Source organism: Palaemon carinicauda, chromosome 18 (genome assembly GCF_036898095.1).
Source record: "Palaemon carinicauda isolate YSFRI2023 chromosome 18, ASM3689809v2, whole genome shotgun sequence".
In the NCBI taxonomy this organism is placed as follows: Eukaryota; Metazoa; Arthropoda; class Malacostraca; order Decapoda; family Palaemonidae; genus Palaemon; species Palaemon carinicauda.
Genome location: NC_090742.1, coordinates 81986772 through 82009789, shown reverse-complemented (window position 1 = coordinate 82009789; position 23018 = coordinate 81986772). Strand labels below are relative to the sequence as shown.

The window sequence follows — 23018 nt, the reverse complement described above, 5'->3', positions numbered from 1 at the left end:
TAAGAATTGATCAGTCACAATAAAAATAAAATCTTTTACAAATTAACTCGCACTGTACTTTTGAGGAGAGTTGTGGCTAGCGTGGGAAAACAACGTAGGGAGAGGAGGAGGAGGGTTACTGTTTGGAAGGAAAATTTCCCTCCATGAGAACTCTCTTGAATGACATCTACACTAACTGGATCACTTAATTTACTTACCGTAATTTTCTCTGAGAAGGGTGTTAGGGTTGAGAGTTAATGCAAGTCAAAATGGGATCAAAATTGCAAAAACATGGCGTGAACACTGCGTGACTGATTTTCTGTGCATTACGTGTTAGTCTCCGTAATACTTGCCCATACGGCCCAAAATTTTTGCTTGCAGACATGCAATATTTGTAACCCAATTCAAATTTGTATGCTTGTATCCCCATTTAGTAGTAATAGTACAGTAGTAATACATGATGCTGTTGATATAAAAGATGAAGTAGTAGTATTAGTAGTAACAATAATAGTAGTAGTAGTGGTAGATGATGATAATTATGGAAATAATGATGTTGATGAAACAAAGTTAATTGTAATTATACCTTTGGTACACTGTAGTAATAGTAGAAGATGATGTAGTAAAGTTGACTGTAATTATTTATAAACCCTGTAAGGTGGTACTGCCACCGGTATAGTCCACTTTGTCTGCTATAGGCATTACTAAAATGTCTTTCCAGCCCTGAATTTTTAGTCTTAGACTATCTCAATTTCTATTTCCATTCTTCAATCTTGCTGTCCAACATATTTTGATTTTACTTCATGCCAAAAAAGTGAGTTTTGAATGGCCTCCCAAGCTCTAGCACTGTATTATATGGTCCAAGTCCTTCAGTCAAGTCAATCAACATCTTATGAGATCACACCTTAAACCAAATTTGTTCCCATACTAACAAACTTTCCGCTATTTATTGGATATTACTTCTAGCGGTAGCTGGAAGGCAGCCATTAGATTATACGTGCGAGGTGGCAACCCTACCTAACCACTACAGTGTGTAGGTAGGGGGAGTGGCTGGGGGCTACTCAGCCACCTATATCTACTCAAGGTTCAGTGAACTACGTCACTTTTTTACTTTTGGCTGGTAAAAAGTGGATGTCTCCTCTCTTTCCCTTTAAGGCTTAACCATTTACTACTATTACTTTACGCTCATTCTTTTCTTTACAGATATGAAATGTTTCTACACGACGCTCCATTACAGGGTAATGTGGCGGTTTCAGATGTCGATGTTCGTTTAGAGAGTTATCAGAAGGATTCCTCTGCACTGCCGACTCCTCTTGTGGGGTTCATTTCCCGTTCGCGGGTTGGGTTTATTCTTCCCCCTCAGAGGGAGGAACTTTTAATCCTCTATTTGTTCCTACACTTGATACAAACCCTCATTCTTTACTATAGGAGCTATTCTAGCGCGAGCTGGAAAATATGGCAGAAAAACCTTAACAAGGTCGTTAACGACCGGACAGGTAATTACCCACCTGTTAGTGGTGGGGGGGACTGCCGATCGATAGCTGCTGTTTACCTTCAATCGAATTCTAGCCGTCGCAGTGGTAACACCGCTACTTCTGCTTTTATTTGACTGGCAGACTAGCCTTTCTTTTTTGGGTTTTTTATTAATATTTTTTTTCTTTGTTAAATGTGATGTCCTCTATTATGAGGAAGTGTTCCGGGCACCTTTATGTCGCCGCTGGAGGTGGATCCTCTTTCCCTATGCCCTGGTTACAGAGGTCATAGGTGTTCTGAAGGCTCCCCCTGCCAAGTATGTAGAAGTGGTCACCCTCTCAGTGGGAGAAGTTTGAGAGAGGTAGAATAGGAAGTCCTAGAAGGACTCATTACCTCCAGGATCGCCGTCGAAGGTAAGGAGTCACGGACCTCTTCTTCGGCCTCTCGATCTCTCCCTTCAGACTCTTCCTCTCTTCCTTGCCTGCCTCCCTTCGGGGGAAAGTCGAGGAAGAGTGGCACCATTGATTTAACCCCCATTCTTCTTGGTCAGGCGGATCACATTGCCTCCCCCAGTGGGGCAATACTTTCCGCCACCGGGAATGACTCTGTTACTGCTTCCATTCCAGATCATGTACGAGCGGTATGGCCTGCCCTTGGACTTCCTGGTTCCCCTTCGGAGGAAGTTTGGAACCAGTTCCTCGCGGGCAAGGTAGTGCCTCAGGTCCCTTCTGTTTTGGAACCCTCGGGAGTTCCGGACCTCGCCTACCTCCCATCAACTCAGTTGGCGCCCACGGGGGTTTTAGTGGATATAGTAACCTCAGATCCTGCGGCACCTACTTCGCACTCCATAGTCATCTACAAATTACAACGTCGCGAGTGCAAACATCGCAGTACCTCCTCCTCCTCCTCCTCCTCCTCCTCCTCCTCCTCCTCCTCCTCCTCCTCCTCCTCCTCTTCATCGCCCTCGCCCTCTTCGGAGGCTAGGAGGGAGAGAGAGAGGAGGAAAAGGAGAGCTCGCTCTCCTTCGCCCAGACGTTCTTGCCATTGACACAGGCGACATAGGAAGAGACATCATCGTTCTCGCTCTTCCTCGCCTTCTATCTCTTCACGAGATGTCTCGCCGCAAGTCTATAAGCGCTCTCGCCACAAACATAAGAAGAGCACTTCCTCCTCGTAATCGCCCTCTTCAGAGGTCAGGAGGGAGAGAGAGAAGCTAGATGTTCTCGCCGAAGAGACAGGCGATATAGGAAAAGACATCATCGTTCTCACTCTTCCTCACCTTCTCTCTCCTCGAGACATCTTGCCTCGAGACTATAAGCGCTCTTGGCACAAACCTAAGAAGAGCGCTCCCTCTCGTCATCGTTCTGCCTCGCTGTCGTCTCTTTTGCGAGGGATCATCTAAGAAGCTAGGAGTACGGCCAAGGGCAAAGCACGTCCTGACCTCGAACCTTCTTCTTCGCATAATAGTTTGAGGGTCTCCGTTCGCTCTAGAAAAATCAGAAAGAGCGCTTCTCCTCGCTTTCACTTCTTATCTTCAGAGAAGATCGCTCTCGCCTTCGACTTCTCGATCTCTGACCCTTTGTGGTCTTGTGACAAGGAAACTTCGGTTTCCCGGTAAGCTATCCCTTCGTTTTCTCGCAACTCAAGTTGCTGTAACCTCGGGCTCTCGTGCACTTAGTCACGCTGACACTTCGGTGTCTCGTGACCAGGAAAACTTCCGTTTCCCGTTGCTCTTGCCCTTCGTGTTCTCGCAACACAACCTCTAGGGGCACACACGATCACGCGGAACCTTCTGATTCTCGTGAAACAAGTCACCAAGAGTTTTACTCTTATGACAGAGAGTCTTCGGACTCCTGTCGTGCGGAGTGTTCGCTTGCGCTCAACCAACACTGCGCCCATGACCATCAAGAGTTTTACTCTTATGGCAGAGTCTTCAGAATCCCGTCACGCAAGGTGTTCGCACGCAATTAGCACTACACACGCAAATCTCCGGTTATACACTCGCGGAGTCAATCCCTCGCTCTCGTGTTTCAGACAGGACAACCTCCCTAGTTCCTTTGCTTCCTAATGAGTTAAGGATTACGAGTCTCTCGCAAACCTAGGAAGAAAATGCAGGGGTTCGGCCCTTCTCCTCGGTTGAGAGCAGAAGGAAAAGGAGAAACGTGTTAGAGAGGCTAAAAGAAAACACCCAGATAGCAGCGACGTAGAATACATTGCTGATGGCTTCGGCCGCTCTGTTCGTTATCCTGCGCTTCATGTGGCAGCTCATGGGCTGCCCATGTTGCGAGGTAGCACTCGTTGTCATCCTGCAACTTGATCAACTTGTTGTTGGGAAACATAGATTGCTGCCAGGAGGTTCACCTCCAGGGTTAGAGAACCTCCCCTTAATAACCTTCCTCGGAATTGGGCTGTGTGAGAGAACCATCCCCCTTCCGAGGGAGAGCTTCCCCACTTTAGCAACCTTCCCTCCTTCGTGAAGAGTTGCGGACAGCTCGACGAGTTTCATCTCTGCTATCTCGTCCCCGAAGACTGTGCTTTCTCCCCTTGAGCTGGGGAAAAGCAAGTCTAAGGCTTGTTCCTCCTTCGAGGGGAACTTCTCCCTCGTTCCCGAGAGAGATTATTACGCCTACACTTTTTTCCCATAAGAACTGGGAGAAAGCTTGACTCAGGCGATGTCCTCCTTTGGGAGAACTTCTCTCTCGTTCACGAGAGGAAGATTATTACGCCTACGTTTTTCCCATAAAACTGGGAGAAAACTTGTCTTAGGCGATGTCCTCCTTCGGGAGAACATATCCCTCTCGAGAGAGATTATTATGCCAATGCTTTTTTCCCATAGAACTGGGAGAAAGCTTGTCTTAAACGATGTCTTCCTTCAGGAGGACTTTTCTCTCGTTCACGAGAGGAAGATTATTACGCCTACGTTTCTCCCATAGAACTGGGAGAAAACTTGTCCTAGGCGATGTCCTCCTTCCGGAGAAATTCTCTCTTGTTCACGAGAGAGATTATTACGTCTATGCTTTTTCCCCATAGAACTGGGAGAAAGCTTTTCTTAGGCGATGTCCTCCTTCGTGAGGACTTCTCCCTCGTTCGCGAGAGAGAAATTATTTCACCTACACTTTTTCCCATAGAGCAGGGAGAAAACTTGCCTTAGGCGATATCCTTCTTCGGGAGGACTTCTCCCTCGTTCGCGAGAGAGAGTTTATTACGCCCATGCTTTTCCCCATAGAGCAGGGAGAAAGCTTGTTTTAGGCGATCTCCTTCGGGAGAGCCTTCCTCCCATTCACGAGAGAAAACTTGTAGGAGTTTGCTGATCCACGCTCCTCCCCTTTACGCTTTTGGTTCTCCTCCAGGGGCGGAGCGAGAGCCTTGCCTTAAACGACGTTCTCCTTCGGGAGAACAAACCTACCCTGCGTAGAAGTTATCATCATCCTTGACGTTCTCCCCCTCGTGCTGTAAGGAGACGTCTTTTTGAACCTACTGGTCCTCACTTTGACCCCTCGGGGTCTCGTGACGATCACCCTTTCGACGGGCGTGATCAGGAGCCTTTGAACTCTCGTCATGTTGATCCTACGGGTTCTCATGACCTTAGGAGTCCTTTGGGCCTGTGTCGCGCTGGTATGAGTTCACACGACTTGGAACCTTCAAGTTTCAGTTACGCTGAGTCGTCGGGCTCTCGTAACAATTAGCACAGAGGGTCTGCTCACGCATGCAATTAGCGCTATGTGCGCGACCATCGTCATCAAGAGTTTTACTCTTATGACAGAGAGTCTTCCGACTCTCGTCAACGGTCTTCGCCATTACCTCCAGACACTCCAACTTCTACCGTTCTTCCCCTTTCGATAAGAAAGATGCGAGGGGTAAGACATAAGATTTGTCTGCTACTCGCGTCTCCACTTTACCTGTAATAACACGCGAGGAATTAGCTCAGCCTGAGGATTCCTCGGAGGAGCTGCTGTCGAAGGACTTAGAATCCGCCTATTTAAGGACTCTATAAGAACTATGTGTGATATTTTATGCCTCGGCGATTTGCATCTGTCTCCTCGACCTCTTGACGCTCCAGCCTTAGACAGGCTATGTCATCCACCCCAAACCCTAAGACCAGAATTGATCTTCTGGCTGTGGCCTGACTGGTGTTTGACAGTCTGTGGTTCGAGTCCCGCTCAGACTCGTTAGTGCCATTAGTGTTTGCAACCTGACCATCCTTTTGAGCTAAGGTTGGGTGGTTTGGGGAAGCCTATAGGTCTATCTGCTGAGTCATCAGCAGCCACTGCTTGGCCCTCCCTGGTCCTAGCTTGGATGGAGATGAGGCTTGGTCGTTGACCATATAATACATGGTCAGTCTCTAGGGCATTGTCCTAACTGCTAGTGCAATGTCACTGTCCCAGGCCTCTGCCATTCATGAGCGACCTTTAAACCTTTAAACCTGGTCTGCTCGCCCTGCAGGCCTTCTGAGGAGGTGGCGCAGGCGGTCGCGGGAGGAACGGGTTCCCTGAAATCTCAGGAATCCAATAAATTCCTATTTTAAGAGACGAAAGCCCTTTACGAGATCAGAGACGTCAACCCTTCTCCTCTGATCTTGGATCCCCTCTCGGCGAGGCTCACACCAGGCTAATCCTCGAAGAGACACTCTACTCTTTCAGGTGCTACTCAGTCACAGAAGCCTCGGCAATGGAAACGGCACAGTCGGCTACCTTGCGAGCCACGAGGACTTGTCAAACCAAGACTCCATGCAGTTCCTACAGGAAGTCCTAACTGCTGGAGCCAAGACAATGGACTTTTTAACCGCTACAACAGCGACCATGTGGATCAATTGGGTTCTCAAAAGGAAGGAAGCGGTAGTTCCCAGGCTTCCTTTTGTACCTCAGTGAGGAAAAGCTCCTCTCAGTCTCGGCGATTAAGGGCTGTTGCTCAGCCTTGAGCTTCATCTGTAGACTGAGAAGGGGTTGAGTCACTCTCCACTTCAGAAGACATCACCTTGGTTGATTCAGGGTTTTGAGTGATCTTGCCCCCCAGCTGAGATTAGACCATCACCGTGAGACGTGTCTTACGCTCCCTGAAGGATCTGCCCTATGAGCCCTTAAGGGCCTCAGGCTACTTTCTGAACCTTAAGACCGTCTTCCAGGTACCTCTGTCCTCGACTAAAAGGGTCAGTGAGCTACATGGTCTGTCTTACGTCGTCACCCATTCTAAGGGATTGGGGGGGGGAGTGTCTCACAACTTCGTACCGGGCTTGGTGGCTAGACTCATAATCCTTCATCTACCGATGAGAGATTTCCAGAATTTCAGTTTTCCAGCCTCAATAAGGTAACACAGGATACAGACCAGTCATTACCATGCCCAGTCAGGGAGCTAAAGAAATACCTAAAGTGCACCAGAACTTTCAGACCATGTCTCCGTCATCTCTTCCCTAGTACCAACAAGGTAAAGAAGAGAACCTCTCGCAACACCATCCCTTTCTGGCTCGAGAAAGTTATTGTGAGGACTTTTCACGGAGACCCAGAGACAGCACAACCCAGAGCCCATCAAGTCAGAGGAGTGGCTGCCTCACTGGCGTTTAAGATAAATTTCTCAGTCTCCCAAGTCTTGAGTGTTTGGGTCTGGAAATGCCAATCTACATTCACCACTCACTATTTGAGCGATGTGACACATATGTCTCTAGACACCCTTTCTATAGGGCCTATTTTGACAGGTCAATGGGTGCTGTAGCTACCTTACGCCCTTTCAGGGGACAGTAACCATTAGCTGAGGATACTGGGTTACACTAGGTTTTAAGAAGGACATTCATCTATCTTCTTCGTCTCCTTCTCCCTTCCATCTGGGGATCCTAGTCTGTATTCAGTTTCAGCTGGACTCGCTAATGGAAATAAGGTATGATTTCTCTCAGGGTATAAGTTATACTCATGGTCACGAGGTTTCCCCTTTCAAGGTCGGGGGAATCCTAAGTTTGAAGAGGTCCGAGTCGAATGTTCCTGACCCACTTCATCCTGAAACATTTGTTTCCACGAATCTACAAACCTTCAGTCGTGCTGAGATTATGGGGATCTACAAAGAAAGAAGATTAACGGAAGATTGTTGCTTCAAAAGAGTCTAGTCTGAGGACTATTTTCCCTAGGAATAGGGAACTCCTTGGCCACCCTGGCCTCAAGACTAAGTCTCCTATAGTAAAGAATGAGGGTTTGTATCAAGTGTACAAACAAATGACAAACTTATAACAGAGTTTGTATTTTTCTTAACTTATAAACCCGAATTCTTTACACAAATCTTCCCTCCATTGCCGCCCCCTAGAATATTCTTAGCTAGAATCTGATTGAAGGTAAACAGCAGCTACCGACCGGCGGTCCCCCACCACTAACAGGTGGGTACCTACCTGCCCGGTCGTTAACGACCTTTTTAAGGTTTTTCTGCCGTATTTTCCAGCTCGCGCTAGAATATCTCCTATAGTAAAGAATTTGGGTTTGTATGTTAGGAAAAATACAAACTCTGTTATAAGTTTGTCATTTTTTTTTTCTTTTTTTTTCCTTGGCGCTTCATGGCAACATCGGGTGTGAAGTCGGTAACTGTGGCTGTGGCTGACGTCTTAGCTGTTGACCAGGTCTACTCCCGTTCGCCCTTCCTTTGGCTTCTGCTGTCAACGAGTCTTCTCGCCTTCTGCCGATCTCGTCGTCTCCCAACATTCCGCAATTTTTCTCTCTCTCCCTACAGGCAATGTTTCAGTGCGTATGCAGCTTCCTCCTGTTGAGGATTGCGAGATCAAGGACGATTGTCAACCAACAGCTTGTTCGACTATCGCTGAATCAAGGGATCTTCCTTCTCCTTAACAATCGCAGGGGCAAGACTCTTCACCTTGTCTTCCTGGTCGGTCAGGATGTTGTTTGCGACAATCAGGTGTTAGACACCCATTAGGTCAACGTGATCTCAACGTTCTTCTCCTTGAAGAAGAACACCTGTTCGGTTCCCTCCTTCTGGGAATTAATCTGCCAGGGTTCCCGTTATGGAAATCCCTTCGAGGACAACTCAGAATTAACCCTTGGCTTTTTTCTCTAGCAACGCTATATGTTAACCTTCCTTTGAGATAGATTTCATTGTAAGGAAACAGATTGTTGCTCGGAGGATTGCCTCCAAGTGTAATATTTCCCCTTTCTAGGGAGAGTCTTTACACAACAACTTTTGCGCATGTTTGCGCTCACACTCAAGATCGTGAATTATGCACTCACGGCCGCGAGTTCACAACGCTCGTGGTCTTGATCACGAGCGTTTTATGTTCATGATCATGACCTAGAGGCTTGTGATTGTGAACCAGACACTCAAGTTAGCGCTCACACTCTTGATCGTGAGTTGTACGCTCATGATCGCAAGCGAGATAAGTGACCTCGATTGTGACATTAGTGTTTCCTCAACCTTTGAGAACGCACGATCACGGTTACGTTGACAAGTGAAAAGATCACGATCGTGCTCATGCCAACAAGCAAGATGGTCGCGATCGCTCACACTGACCAGCATGACGCTCACGATAGTGCTCACGCTGATGAGCGTGACGCTTACGATTGTGAGTTACACCGTCAGTCACGAGTGATGCTTGTGACCACGTATGTGTCTCTAGTCGCTTTTACTTTGAGGACACTTCCGATCACGAGATGCACGCTCACACTCACAAGCGCGCTCACGCTTATGAGCACGCTTACACTCACGAACACTCTTACACTCATGAGCACGCTCACACTCGTGAGGCTCGACGCCCGTGAGGCTCGACGCCCGTGACCATGATTATGACGTCAGTGTCTACACCTCTTGAGAATGTTCAAGTACGTCACACTCACGTTGTGAAGCCAGTCTCTTCAACTCTTAAATACGCCCTAGTGATGGTGAGCGAGATGCCCCTGATCGCTCTCGCTCTCACGAGCGTGATTTACATGCTCCTGTGGCCGCGAGCGAAGACGTTCACAATTGCGAGCTGAACGGAACGCTCGTGATCACACTCATGCTCACGATCACGCTCACGATCATGAGCTACATACTCAAGCACAGTGCTCGTGATGGAGATTGTGAGCGTCTTCGGGCCGCTATCACGAGCTAAACACTCGTGATCATGTCAGAGACGCTCACGACCGTGCTCATGCTCGCGGTCGAGAGTTACACGCTCACGAGCAAAATGCTTTTCACCGCAATCGTGGTCACGAAGCTCTCGCTCACGCTCCCCATCATGAAATTCACTCTCATAGTCATGAGCAAGACTCTTGTGATCATGATTGAGAGCGTCTTGTGGTAAGATGGCGACCTACATTCTCGTGATCACAAACGAGATGATCGTGATTGCGAGTTGAACGCTTACGATCATGATCTACGAGCCTGTGTACCAGGCTAGACACACTTGATCAAGAGCTGAAAGCTCAAATCGAAAGGTATAAGTTCACAGTCATGAACTAGATACTCACGCTCACAAGCGTGTTTTCATGTAAAGCATACTTTTGTGCTAGACCCTCTCGAGTGAGATGTTCATGCATTCACACGAGACACTCACAGGCTCGAGTGAGACTCATTCAGGACCCTCGCTCTCTTATGCGAGACACTCTTGCTCTCGTATTAGATGCTCATGCTCTTGTGCAAGATGTTCGCACTCATGAGCAAGAAGCTCTCGTGCGAGGCGCTCATGCTCGACGCAAGACGCTCCGCTCTCGTGCAAGATGTTAGTGCTCTTTTGCGAGGCGCCCACGTGGGAGATGCTCACAATCACGAACGGGACTCTCACGAGCTCACAAGAGGCATTCCAAGACCTAAAACGAGGATATCATAATCATGAGCCCAGTCTCGAGCAAAACGATCCTGTCCAATTCGGTAGATCTTGTATTATCCAGATCCCCAATTTGTCAGCTACCAATCGCCTATTTTCAACGGGTAGACTATCACGGTTGCTTATCAGTAGCACCGTTCGCTGTTTTTTTGTTCAACAGCTAGTCATTCGATGCCCTACACGATGGTTAGCGCGTCGTTTTTGCCTGCTGGCCATTGTGCTGCCTGACACTCACTAGTCAGAGTCTAGTGATTACTATAAGCCTGCTACATTCTAGGCTTCTGGTTTGCCAGCAATTTCCTGAGAGGGAGCTGCTCAAGAGAGCACTCTCTCCTAGATGGTATAGATCGTGTCTCATCACTCTAGGGCTTACACTACAGTACTTAGACTGTATAGAGTTGATGAAATTACAGTTGTTTCCTTCTGGGAACCCAAGAATACTCCCTTCATCAGGCGATGGGGATAATTCGCTGTCCCACCCCGTGCTCTTTGATCTCTTGTTTGTGTATCACAAACATGGCTTCTTGGGTTCCAAAAACTTTCTTGCCGTCGGTGGAATCAGAGGGATCCACTTCAAGGTGGCCAGGTTTATGCATTCAATCAGGCACACGTACGGGAATTCATTGAGCGTATTTTTTTTTATTTACACTTCGGTCATGCTACAGGAAAGTTTGCGAACAGATTGCCTCAGGAACCAGGGGCTGCTTCGATTGGTACCTGGTCCACTGTTGTCCTGTTTATGACGGGGCTGCTCATGAGCCAATTTTGCTTGAATAGGAACTACACTAGTTAGTAAGTCTCCTGACCTGAAGGCAAATTGAATCTCGGAGGTGATAGGGGAGGCAGATTCTTAGAATCTGTTTCTCCCCCCCCCCCCCTAGCGGGAGAGACAACTTCATGAGGTTACCGCCATTCTCTTTCTCTTAGGGAAAGAATTCAGTGCTGTCTAATCGACAGCTATAGCAATTTACTTGCCACGATTCGAGTTAGCCTTAGAGGGGTGATTGACAAGAATAACAGAGGATATTGAAAATCTGTTTGTTCCGTAACCGAAATACAAACCACGCTATTTACATTGGGTTTACCTTTTAGCGTAGCTGAAATGGCGAGCCATTAGAATTTAACGAGGGTGTATTACCCCCGCGCTAGTTAGCGAGGGGGTAGGGGATTGGTAGCTAGCTACCCCTCCCCCCCTCACACACCGGTGAACTGCTTTACTTTCACTTTTGGCTCGGACATGGACAGACGTCCCTGTCTTTGTCCTCGCTTGGCAGCCATTGTTTGTTTTGTCTTTACTTAATCACTTACTTTTCTTTTACTCAATATATATGTAAACATTTTCTCATGTTTATTTATATATTTGAGTATAGAAATCAGTAAGTTTCCTTTTCAGAGTTTGTGCTTGTGTGTGTAGTGTACGATTTCTCCGTGGAGCCCTCGGCAGTTAGGCCACCATGGTGTAATTTCATGGGTCGCGATCGAGTTTGACTTCGGTCTTTCTCTCTCTCTCTCTTGAGGTCGTTCACCCTTTAACTACGTTACTTTTACTACGCCTTTGTAGCTTCCTTCCCGTGGGGGGGGTTGGTACGCCGTACGTTTTGTCTCAATTAGTTTATGAATCTAATTGTATTTGTTGATTTTTCTGCTTTGTTGAACGATTCCTTTCGGGGTTTTCGTTCTTTCTTTAGTGTCATTCATTTTTAAATTACATAATTACATAGTTACATAATTATAATTGTTATAATTCTGCGTTGGTTACAGCTCTCCTTCCGTGAGTGTAAGTGGTTGTGAGGGCACGTGCCTGTTGTGTAATTCTTGTGTTCCTTTCCCTCGGGATTCCTCTTCAGAGCCTTCTCGGGGGAATGAATGTTTACTAATGATTTTTGTTTTATTTTTTACAGTTACCGATCTAGTTCGTTTCTGTAATGTGACAACGGAGTGAGCTGTCTTGTTGAGGCCTGGGGATTCAGCTGTTGCTGCCTCCCCTATAGATCTTCGTCAGGGGCGTGTCTCCTTCTCCTGGAAGTACTCCCGTGACGATTGACAGCTCTCCAGTTCATTTTAGATCACTCAGGAAGCTTGCCTCCTTGGGTGGGTAACTTTCCTTCCGAGGGAAGTTTTTCCTGTCCAGGCTTGAGTTTTTCCCCTTTTGGGGGGTTCTTCTCTTGCCTTTTCTTCGTGCGACTATGCTCTTGGTGCTGAGCTGTCGCACCTACAGTTACGCTCAAGGGGCTGGGCAACTGCAGGAGCCCCTCTTCGGAGGATTGCTCCTTTTAGGTCGCTGGCTGACCCGTCTCTTCTACGAAGTGTTTCTCTTTCGTTCGCGAGAGAGTACACTCATAGAGACTCCTCTTCGGAGGACTCTTCTGCTGCTGTTGCTGTTGGCCGCCTTCGCCGTAAGGCTCACCGTCCGCTACGTCGTAAGGGCCTCCCATCTCCCTATAAGGGTGCTAAGAGGCGCCTTTTTGAATCTCCGTATGCAGCCTACTACTCCTTCTTCTTGATCTTCCGCCCCTGGTGCAGATGGACAGCAGTCTGACCTCGTCTTCCGACGGGCAACGGTCTTCCCGACGGACAACGGTCTTCCGACGGACATCAGTCTCCCGACGGACAGACAACGGTCTTCCGACGGACATCAGTCTCCCGACGGACAGACAACGGTCTTCCGACGGACATCAGTCTCCCGACGGACAACAATCCCTTCGGGGCAAAGGGTTGACTCCCACGGGGGTTCTTCCCTTGCGTGTCAGGGTTCCCCTGCGCGCCCTTCTGCTGTGTTCTCTCCTGCTCCTGCTCAGTGTTAGTGCACAGGTGCTCTCCTGCTCTCCTGCTCAGGGTTAGCGCACAGGCGCTCTCCTGCTCATCAGCACTTTCCTGATCGCTAGCGCTCTCCTGTTCGCCAGCGCGCGATCTAGAACTTCGGTTCAGGTTTTGGACAAGGACTCTTCTTCTACGCACAGGCTTCCACGCGTTGCCTTCTGCTCGCCAGCGACCACAGACGCGTCAACGTTCGCCTGCTCGTCAGCGATCTCCTACGCGTCAACGATCGCCATCGATCTGCCACGCGTGTCAGTTCCCCTGGACACCATCAGTAGCGATATAGCGCTCGCCTGCTGTGGACCACGATCTCCGGTAGCTGAGTCTTGCCGTAGATCTTCCTCCTGCTCGCCAGGGCTCACCTTTACTTCTGTCCTTCTGTGCGCCAGCTTTCTTCAATCGCCAGCGCACATCTGCGCGCCCTTTTCTGCCACGCACCAATGGACGCCAACGGTTTTTTCTGACCGTCTAGGATCGCCTGATTAACAGCTTGCTTCAGCGCTCACCTTCCTGATGCACCTGCGCACTAACCATCTCTAGTCTCTCTCGCGTTAGCGATCGCCTACGCGCCTGTGCGATTCTTCGCCTGCGCGCTAGCGTTTTGTTAACGCACCACCGCTCGCCAACGCGCCGTCGCTTGCCGACGTGCCATCGCTTGCCGACGCGCCATCGCTTGCTAACGCGCCTTCACTCACCTACGGGCTATCGCTCGCCAGAACGCGCCATCGCTCGTCAACGCGCCATCGCCCGCCTACGCGCCATCGGTCTCCCGACCGCCTGCGCGCACCCGCGCGCCCACGTGCCCGCGCCTATGCTCTTGCGCGACCGCGCACATGCTCTCCATTGTTCGCCCGCGCGCGAACCAACGGTATTCCATCGCGCGGACGGACGGTGTTCCGTCGCGCTGACCGACGGTGTTCTGTCGCGCGGACCGACGGTGTTCCGTCGCGGGGACCGACGGTGTTCCGTCGCGCGGACCGACGGTGTTCCGTCGCGCGGACCGACGGTGTTCCATCGCTCGAACGTCGGCTTGATTCCTGCAGTATCCATGGCTCGTCTACGGGTCATCGCTCGCCGACCACCAGCTCTCGCCCTTCCTACCACGCTCGCCCTCCTTCTGCTCTCCTTCGCGCACTTTTGTTTGCGTTCTGCGTGCCCGCACATGGGTGCTTCCACGTTCGGCCACGCGCAAACCATTGATTTACCATCGCGCGAGCGCCAGGGCGATTGCGACCGCGATTCCCGTTGGGGTTTCGCAGCAAGGCCAGCCTGGCGAGTCTTCTGGAGCGTATTTCCAGAACACGGCCTCACCCCGTAAACGCAGAGCATGGCACATGCAAGAGCAGGAAGAATCTTCAGGGAGGTCTGAGCAACATTCTTCTTTCCAGAACCTGGGTTAGCCCTTCCCCGTCATTCCCTGGAAGGGTTTAGCCAGGGAGCTTTCCGTTCGAGATTTCTCTGTCGGCCAAGGGGTGACTGCTTTACCCCTTCCTCTTCTCCATCTTGCGAAAGGGGCTCACCAGGTCCTTTCCCTCCTCGGTTGCGACCCGAGGTTTTGTACAAGGAAGCTCCAGGAAGATCATGGGTACTTTCCTCCTCTTGGGCTCAAGCACCTTGGCGTTTTGTCGCCAAGTTTCGAACTTGCGGGCAAGCTCGATGTTGGACCATCTGGACGCAATGACCGAGGGCTTCCTCTCGGGTGTCTCATCCGTGGATGTTGACAAACTCAGACACCCTTCCATCCTTGGGAAGAACTTGTTTGTGCCCAAGGACAGAGACATAGACAGCGGTTATGCGGAGGAGGTCGACTTCCGTTTTCACTCCTCCAAGGCGCTTTCTTCCAGACCCTGCAGGCCTCCAGCGCCTCTTTCTTTCAGCCTCGTCGGCCTAAGTTATCGGACCGGCTACGGCAACTAAGACAAGACGTCCAATAACAGTCCCCTCCTGTCAGGAACATAGAAGCACGGGAGGCTCTCCCGGGGGGGCATAATCCTAGAGGGAGCGGCAGAGTTCACGAACTCTAGGATTGGTAACCCCCCCTTGCAGGTCTCACGCTGGGAGGATGCCTAGGGTTACTCATCCGGATAACAGCTTCCCGATGCTGATTCCTGCACGATCTTCGTGATCAGCCAAGGATATCGCACCTGCCGTCTCTGTCAGCGAATTCAGTGTCACTGAACCTCTATGCCATGGGGTCGGCAAGAGTTTTGCCTGTTTTGGCAGAATGATCCATGCCTTAGGAGAAGGTCCTCCATAGGATCGTCGACGGCTTCACCCCCCGGCTTCTTCAGTCGATCCTTTCTCGTAGGAAAGCACCTGAGACGGGAATTCCGTAGTCGACCTCTCAGCTTTGTTCAAGTTTGTCGAACAAACTTCGTCCAGCGTGGAACAGCAGAATCGATCACACTGGTAATGAGGCGACAGGACTCCTTAGGCCCTGGATCGGAAGGACGGGTACTTTCAGTTTCCATTCCATCCATCTTCCAGGAAGCTCTTGGAATTCAGCCTAGATTACAGGTGTTCCTGCTTAAGATGCGGTGTGGCGATCCCGCCGTGGCATCGCAGGTCTTTCCCCAGAGAACTCTCCCTGCTTTCCTCATGGTCGCTCAGGAGCAGGCTTCTGCCTCCTTCGCCTTTTGGAGGTCTGGTCAACTCCGGTGGGCTCGGGTTCGACCTTCCTCAACGCCGGGACAAGCTTTCGGATCCTTACCATGAGTGAGGGATCGTGGTAATTGGCTAGGAGCCTTCTCTACTTCTGCCTCAATATCTGGAGTATCTAGCCATGATATTGAGTCAACGGCCTTACCACGTTGGAAACCCCACTTCCCGTCCGTCCAGCGAGGTTAAGCAACGTCGGGTCTGGTCGGTACTTGGATGGGTGACCGCCTGGGGACGCCAGATGCTGTTGCCGCCGCCTCCGAGCCTTCCCTTCAGTTGACTGTGGCAAGGCTGAGGAGAGTCGCAGTACCTGTTCTCAGTCAAGCAGAGCTTTCAGCCCTACCTTGGAACGTTTCCTAGGTCTCTTTTCCTCATTGACCCATCTAAAGTCCCGAACGGTCGCCTCAGGATAAGTTCCCTGTGGGGCGGCCCAAGTTCCGGTGGTTTCAAAGCAACGATTAGCCGGACTTTCTGGCCCCTAGGGGACCAGCGGAACGTTTAGACCTGCAATGGGTGTTGACCTATGGAACCTCTTGATGGGAGTAGATATTCTTGTCCTTTCCCCACATTTTTGATGCTGTTCTCGGACTCGTCAAAGAAAAGGCAGGGGGTGGGGGGGGGGGGGGCATGTTCCGGTTCAGGCCTATGGTCAGGACCTGAAGGATACCTCTCCATCATTCAGGCAGGCTTAGGGGCCATAGTCTGGCCCCTCTACAGATCCTGCAGCTCCTGCCAAGTCACTCCGTGCGCAACGACTTCATGGTACTGGCGTATTCCAACCAGCAAGGGATGCATTTTCACACCTTCGCATCTTGCAGTAGAGATACCGAGATGATTTGAGATCCTCTCAATACCAATATCGGCTCGCTCATTCCGGGCAGAGGAATGTTCTCTACGACTATCTGAGCAGAGCCTCGTAGATAGAGTGTACCTGGGGGTCTTTGGCCTTTAGTAACCAGCAAGTCCTGGCCTGGGGGTCCTGATTGCGACAGCTTGGAACCTCAAGCTTCCGCTGTTCTTCCCCCCAGTCTCAGACCCCAAGACTCTTTGGCAAGATGCATTCCGGTGATGGTGGGACAACATCGACGCCTGCGTCTTCCCTCCTTTGTTGTCTGTTGAGAATGGGTCTCAACAAGACCAGGTTGTCTGTCAACCTTTCAATGGCCCTGAGACCTCCACTGGGACTATACGCAGAACGGTTTCCGGACCCTCTGCTTCCCCTGACGGAACTCCCTGGAGAGCTTCTCCCACGGCACAGGCTACTCAAACAACCACACTGCAACATCTTTCACGAGCCGGGGCATCGCTTCGGCTTCACGCCTGGAGACACTACGCCTCCTCCTCAAGAAGAGACACCCGCTACAGTCGTGGGGCGGAGGTCGCGTCATCTGCGATAGTCATCCGCAGGGCTCTACCAGGCGAGGTGGAGAGTCTTTTGTGGTTGGTGTCGTGGGAGATATACCTCTTCCCTTGAGGCCTTCTCCAGCAATAACGAACTTATTGCTTTTCGGCGCGAGGAAACTCCTTTCCGCTCTCGGCAGTGAAGCCTGTCGCTCAGCCTTTCCCTGGCCTTCAGGCTGAAAGGAATAAACTTTTTCCTTCCTGCTGGACCTTTCCTCGCTCAGGCGAAGCTGCGAACGTCCCTGCCCCCAGTCGGAGTGAGACCTCCAACATGGAGCATGGTTCGGACTTTTTAGTCCCTCAAGAGATCTTCTCAAGACCCATTACGTCAGGCCCCTGATCGTATTCCGTCTTGGGGCTCCTGCTCACTCTGGCCGCGGCCAGTGTGTGAGCAATCTTCTTGGTCTCGTACGACTCCGCCTTTTCTAAGGAATGGGGGAAGGCAACATTCAGGTTCGCTCCTGAGTTGTTGGCTAGACTCAGAATCTTGGGGTCCCGGCCCTTCGGTCCAATTCCTTCAAGATTTCGAGTCACCATTCTGTATCAGATGACCCAAAACCTTCTCCTTCTTGCCAGTAAAGGAATCGAGGGGTTATCTTTGGGAACAGCTGCAGTTTGTCCTCACGTGCAGCCGGGTTGGGAGCACAAGGAGGACACGGGGGAGAGTCACCAGTATACCTCTTCAGCTCGGACTCAAGGACATTCATCTCGACCTGAATCCAGACCCTCTCCCGTCACGTCGCCCTACAGCACGATGTCAGATACATCGCAACGTCCCTCGCCTTTGAGTAATACTACTCTGTGACGCAGGTGCTACAAGCTGGAGTCTGGAAGCGTCTAATGACCTTCGCAGCCCGCTTCCTGCAGGACGTGACCCACAGGAGTATCGATACGTTTCTATCGCTCTGTGGTGGCTACACAACAGCTGGTCTAACCTCAGGCTCCTTTTTGGACAGGTAGCAGAAGGTTAGGGCATTGTTATCAGGTTTTAGTCTGCATGAACGAAAGAAGTATGTCTGGCCCTTACTTCTTTCTTCATCATCCCCTCTACTGGGAAGCAGCATCCTGGTCTCTGCATAGCTGACCTCGAACCTCTGCAGGTAATCCATGCTTCCTTGTGTTCCGAGTATTGAGTCAATACTGTCGCGTCCCCCATACCCTGACGAGGTGGTATTGGGAACGTCCTAACCCAGAGTTCCTTCTGGAACTCCAGGTCAACTGCCTAGGACGGGTCACACTTCTTCCTTCACACACAGGCTTATGTAGGCCACACGGTTCCTTGCGGAGTAAGGAACTTGTGAGGTGCAGGGACTCCTTTTCTCGAGTGCGACTCACTCGGATTCTGAGTTCCCGGGTAAAGCCAAAAGCCAGTATGGCTGGGGACTTTCCACCCTTCCTAAGGGGTAAGTCACCCAATGTAAATAGCGTGGTTTGTATTTCGGTTACGGAACAAATGACAAATTCGGAGATAATTTGTATTTTTCCTAACCATACAAACCTTAGCTATTTACATATATTTGCCCGCCAGCCCTGTCCCCCAAGACAAGTCCTACCTCTAAGTGAAAGTGAAGCAGTTCACCGGTGTGTGAGGGGGGGGAGGGGTAGCTAGCTACCACTCCCCTACCCCCCGCTAACTAGCGCGGGGGTAATACACCCTCGTTAAATTCTAATGGCTCGCCATTTCAGCTACGCTAAAAGGTAAACCCAATGTAAATAGCTAAGGTTTGTATGGTTAGGAAAAATACAAATTATCTCCGAATTTGTCATGTTCTCTCCACTTCCGTTGGCCCTTAGGCCCACGAACCTTAGTGGAAACACATTCAACCTCCATCTGCTCCCGTTCTGGGGATACATCTGTCTACACTCCATGAAACTCAGACTTGTTCATGAAGTCGGACGATGACTTTCTCCCATAACCGGAACTCCCCCTTAAGCCGGAGTGGTTGGGAATACAGTATATTTCTTTCTCATAAGAGAACCCCTCCACGAGCTCAAAATACTGTATTCCTCTCGTTTCTTTTCGTCAAGGAAAGAAAGTCCAGACTTTAGCTACAAGGATACCATCTTGTATCTTACATTTCCAATAGGAAATGGTAAGCAGTCTCTAACCCTCTTCCTCATGATGGGAAAATCCAATCTCATAGGAAGACTGGGGACGCCGGACTTTGTCAGTTAGAAGTTTTTACTTTCAGTCTCTCCTTGTGAGACAAGCTTAATCTTCAAACCTTGTTATGCGAGGGGAGGTTTTGCGATCAACTAGTTAGCCTCCTATATGGGATCGGTCCTCGTCTTGAAGACCTCGGCCTACTAACTGATTGTAAGTCTATACTCCTGCGAGACATGTCCTTCCTTTTACCTCGATCTATAATTCAAGGAATCGAAGGAATGACACGAAGGTCATATCTGATACGGATATCCGTAGACTGTGTCATTACCCTGTAGAAACTTCCGCAAGTCCGACAAGACCGTATCACTCTCCGTCAAGTGCAACCTCTGAAGAACTGGCCGGGTCCCAGGTCCTTCGGCACTAAGGATCGTCCTTCCCTTGGTCTTCGACATGACCTGCGCAAATAACTGGCGTAGTTAAAAGACTGCCTGACGAGAATCACTCCCAAGGAGTAGATCTCGTCCTTCTGGATTTGACGCTTCCTATACAGACCTCAAAGAAAGGGGGGGGTAGGCTACATTCTGGACCATATGTCCTTAGGACTATGATCAGAGCACGAATGATGCCCTCTCTATCCCGTAGTAGGCATCATATTCCTTCGGGAAAGTACCATGAGGTTGGGGGGGATAACAGTGATTCGTAGGTTGTTTCCTCTTCGGGTTATCCTGTCCATGGGTTTGGATTTTATGGAATCCTCCCACAGCCTCCTATAGCCTCTGTTTTAGAGGTCTTACATCAAGAAGCAGAATGAATATCAATACTAAGCAATGATCTTGTTTTACAGGAGAAGGACTGCTGTCTCCTGTTCGATTCCCTTTTGTGAGCAGTTTTCTCTGAGAAAGGAATAGACGGCATCTCCCCACTTCCATGCAGACCTATAGTCGGACTTGTCTCATTAAGGGACTTGACTAGAGCTAGGTCTAGCCTCGTCGGCAAGACTCTTGATTCTCACCACGGAGTATCTTGATGTAAAGGAAGTTAGTAATGGAAACTCCGTAGCCATAGATGTGCCACTGTATTTGACCTGTCTTTACAGCAAGACTCGTCTTGCCGAAAAGACAGGTCAAATACAGTGGCACATCTATGGCTACGGAGTTTCCATTACTAACTTCCTTTACGACAAGATACTCCGTGGTGAGAATCAAGTGAAGTTATTTCTTTCCTCTTCTCAAGAGTGCTGTTCATGTCATGCACTCATAAATTGCCAACTAAGGAAATTACGCTCTCAGACTTAGGCAACGGAGGACCTTTGCTCGGCCATCGAGCATCTCCTCTAATTGTTGCTCTCCATAGAATTTGAACCGATTACACGTAGGGGCTAATACAGCCGTCTACGGGATGGGTAGCTCTAAACTGCAGATCTTCCCCTGATCTGGAAGACCTTTCCCAGTGTGAATCTCGACCGAAAGAGAGACGTACCCTATGGGTCTCCCTCAACGTCTCTCGCTTACGGCGAGAAACTAAGCGACATCCTATTTTATTCCAGTCAGCTTGAACCTCAGATTCAAGCCCTCCAACTGGGAACCTGCCGCTTGGTAATCAAGGCTGTAACACAGGTAATTACTTGAGGAAATACCTCTAGGAAGGTGGTTACTTAGCCCCAAGGGTATAGATCACTGGATCAGACACGCGTCATTGTTTTTCTTTTTCACGCCAGTGATTATTTTGAGGCCATAACTCAGGAAAACAATGAAGGAGTTTTCTCCTTAGTTTCAGCACGCCTCACTAACCCTAAGAAGGTCAAAGGAGGTTGTGAGGATCTCGTCTGTGACGGGGACTCAGGTCTTATACCATTCACACAATCCCTCTTTTCCTCCTCATAGGGATGACACAGAGCTCTATGTTTTAGGACAGAATCGTCCATAACGTTTTCAAGCAAAAACCGTGCCATAGGTAGGGTGCAAATGTGTCTGTTCTTCACCTCACCCTGTGTCCGGACAATTCGGTACTGGACAATTTGCAAGGACAATTCGGTACCAGACAATTAGGTGTAAAAAAAAAAATATTTCTTATCAAAATGTATTTTTTGGGCTCAGGCCATGTCGTGCTGATGAGGGGGTTCCTATAGGTAGCCTTCTAAAGGATATTTGCTACAGTGATACTCCCATAGAATTAAAACCAGAGGTCTCCAGGATTCCAACTCCTGGCGCGAGTATCCAATAAAGGATATCGTATAATATCAGGGGACGTATAGATTTAACATTTCAATGTAAGGGGGAAGAGTGGCAAAAGGAAGTGGTGCCGTTCTAGGTACCCGATGGATCCCCTTCCCTACTACTACTGCGACACCATTCCTTTTCTTGTAGCCTGCTAAGAGTGTGTGTGCTCTCCCTTAGCCTAGTGTTTTTTCAAGTTTTTTTTTTAACTTTCTTACCATGCAATCACCAGCATCCTCGTCATCTGGAAAGTTGAGTATTAATTCTTTCCTTGGTGTAATTTTGGTCTCACTTTTCAAGGTTAAATTCATTATTTTAGTGTGTTTTGGTGAGCATTGCCGATACCGGAGGCAGCCATTTTATGACTGCTGTCGCCCTTTAGATTATTGCATAATATTTTGATAGTAGGGCTAATATGTTAGCTATTTATGCAATTTATATAAGATGTGATATTGCATGCATGAATTTTAACTTCTAAGTTATTATGTGACTTTGGTTAACGTATTCGTGTTGGAACCCTGGTGGTACTCGATCACCTTTGGCGGGGCTCGAACCGGAGCAGATTTATCTTTGCTTTATATATACGTTAGTATAGTAATTTCCCCTGTTTAGCTTCAATCTTATCGTTTCTTCTCGATTCTGATGAGTTTATATATTCTCTCGAATCTATGTAATATTCCAGATAAGTTACGATAATTATCTTCTCTCTGAGAGAAGAGGCTAAGCCCTTCTTCCCTCCCTGAGTGGTGCCGCCGGCATAGGCGGCCGTCACTGTCTCTCCTCTTCGCTGTCGAGTAGAAGGATGTTCTTCATGCTTCCGGCTTTGAAAGAGACAGTAACATACTCAGGGTGCCCTTGTCTTGCCGACGGCTACGTCGTCAGCACAGGAAGTCATACTTCCCAGCTTATTGTTTTCAGGAGGATGACATAGCCTGCCGCTGCTTCTTACAACAATGAATTATAAGACCCTCACCCCCTCCCCCTCTGTCATCTTGTGACAGCATGTCGCCACAAGATTCTTTCGCTGGTATTCTGACAATCACCCCGGCTTGCCGGGACGGTTACGTTATCGGCAGGTCTTCTGCCGGTGGCATTTAGTTCCTGCGTCTCGCTACTGCCTTCCCCCTGACTTCCCTTCCTTGATAGGAAGTTGATAAGTATGGGGGAGGGCTGAGACGTCTTCTGACAGCTGCCGGCAGGAAACCTAATATACTTTGAAAGTCCTCAGCTCTCTCTTGAGTTGCCATTCACATTCTTTAGTCACCGGCTAAACCCTTCTTCCCTCCCTGAGTGGTGCCGCCGGCATAGGCGGCCGTCACTGTCTCTCCTCTTCGCTGTCGAGTAGAAGGATGTTCTTCATGCCTCTGGCTTTGAAACAGACTGTAACATACTCAGGGTGCCCTTGTCTTGCCGACGGCAACGTCGTCAGCACAGGAAGTCATACTTCCCAGCTCATTGTTCTCAGGAGGATGACATAGCCTGCCGCCGCCTCTTACAACAATGAATTTTAAGACAATCACCCCCTCTCCCTCTGTCATCTTGTGACAGCATTTTGCCACAAGATTCTTCGCTGGTATTCTGA

General features: G+C 49.4%; 1 pseudogene; it reads left to right on the top strand.

The window, feature by feature from the left end:
* Positions 1–15846: 15846 nt before the first annotated feature.
* LOC137658060 (5S ribosomal RNA) lies at positions 15847–15965 on the top strand (annotated as a pseudogene).
* The last annotated feature ends 7053 nt before the right edge of the window (positions 15966–23018 follow it).